Raw genomic sequence first — 1,986 nt, forward strand, 5'->3', positions numbered from 1 at the left:
ACGTTAAATAACATGTAAGGGGAAAACCCAGAGAACATATGGGGAACATGGCAAAGAACACATGTAAGAAAAGTTGATGAATACAGTGAACATGCTGGGAATATGAACTTACAGAGAACATGAAAACATGATAAGGAGAATAGGGATTACAAAGAATGAACAATGGACTTGTGAAGAACATGGAGAATATGACAAAGAATGTAGAAAACATGTAAGTGAAGGTGAAAAAACGAAGTGATCTTGTGAGGAACATGAACTTGTAGAGGAACATGAATATTGACAAAGAACACAAAATATGGAAGTTAGCATGAATATTGAGTATAAAAGTTGTAAAAGAGAACATGTGATGAATATGAAAACATAGAAAATATGACTAGAATTTGTAGAGAAAGTAATGAGACTAAGAGAAAGATTACAGAAAAAATGGAGATACTTGTGAAAATATGAACTGAATGGGACTGTGAACATTTGTAGAACATGGAATGAACACAGAAAACATGGACAAATGTCAAGAACGCAGCTGAATATAGAGAAAATATGCAAATACAGTATGATTATTGAAGGTTTTGATACGTTGGGGGATTGATACGTTGGGGATGAGAAGGGTAAAGTAATTACTCAGATAAACAGATAGGCTGGAGAGGGACTTGATCGAATATATTTATGTCTGATGATCTAAGGCTGAGGAAATGGAGCTTTGCTAATGTCCAGATTAATTTTACTACGTTAGAAAATAAGGTGATCTTAAATCTCAGGGTGATTTAGTTGGAAAATAAAGAACTTGCACAAATGAACTAAGCTGGGGCACAAGAGTTGAAACTTGATAACTGAACTGGTTTTTATTTACTATGTCTGAAAATGTAGTTGGGTGATTTGGACTGAGAGTAATGATTTTACAAAAGTGAGCTTGGACAGAGGACAAGAGCTAGTTTTATAATTGTCTACTTCATATTTACTATGTCTGAAATACAGAGGGTAAAAAATTTCAGGGAAATTGATGGTTTATTTACAAAGATATGAAAGAGAACTAAGGCGGGGACGAGAGCTGGAGCTCGATAACTGACTTGATTTTATTTACTAACTTTGAAGTATGTCTGCTTTTAATTTTAGGGAAATTGATGGGTTATTATTTACAAAGATACGAAAGAGAATTAAGGCGGGGACGAGAGCTGGAGCTCGATAACTGACTTGATTTTATTTACGGTGTCTGAAATACAGAGGCTAAAAATCTCAGGGAATTTGGACTGTTACTAATGATTTTGTACAAATGAACTAAGCTGGGGACAAGAGCTAGAGTTTGATAATTGTTTGCATTTACTAAACTATGTCTGAAATACAGAGGGTAGAAATTTCAGGGAAATTGGACTGATACTAACGAAGATACGAGAGAGAGCTAAGGCGGAGGACAAGAGCTGGAGCTTGGTAACTAATTACTGTATTGAACTACATTTGAAATATGATTATTTTTAAATTTTAGAGGGATTGGAATGATAGTATTCTTTATACGACAGGGGACTAAGGTGGGGAACGTGAGCTAGAACTTGCTTACTAACATGATTTATTTGTGTAAAACTGACTTGCTTAATGAAAAGGAGCAAACATACTGACTTGCTTAATGAAAAGGAGCAAACATACGATGTTGGAAAATAGTTGAACTGAATGAAACGAGAGAGAGAGAGAGAGGAGGGACGGTTGAGATATTATGGAGATAAGATATGATAAGAGCCGTCTGGCTGTCCGGGCGTAAAGTAAATAAAGGTGACGCGAGAGATTGCGAGGTAAGGGGGGAGGGAGGGGGGTGTGATGTACGAAACTTGAAAACAATGACTTACACAGGTGATTTTCTAAATTTATATGAATAACTAAGGCTTACATAGACGATTTTGTAAGTTGAAAACATGTAAAATATGTCCGTAGAGTTCTCCTGGAAGCCCTAAAGTGCTACACACGTTATTTGAATTTCTCCCATAAGGCCTTAACAAACTT

This window comes from Procambarus clarkii, chromosome 23, assembly GCF_040958095.1.
Source record: "Procambarus clarkii isolate CNS0578487 chromosome 23, FALCON_Pclarkii_2.0, whole genome shotgun sequence".
Classification (NCBI taxonomy): domain Eukaryota; kingdom Metazoa; phylum Arthropoda; class Malacostraca; order Decapoda; family Cambaridae; genus Procambarus; species Procambarus clarkii.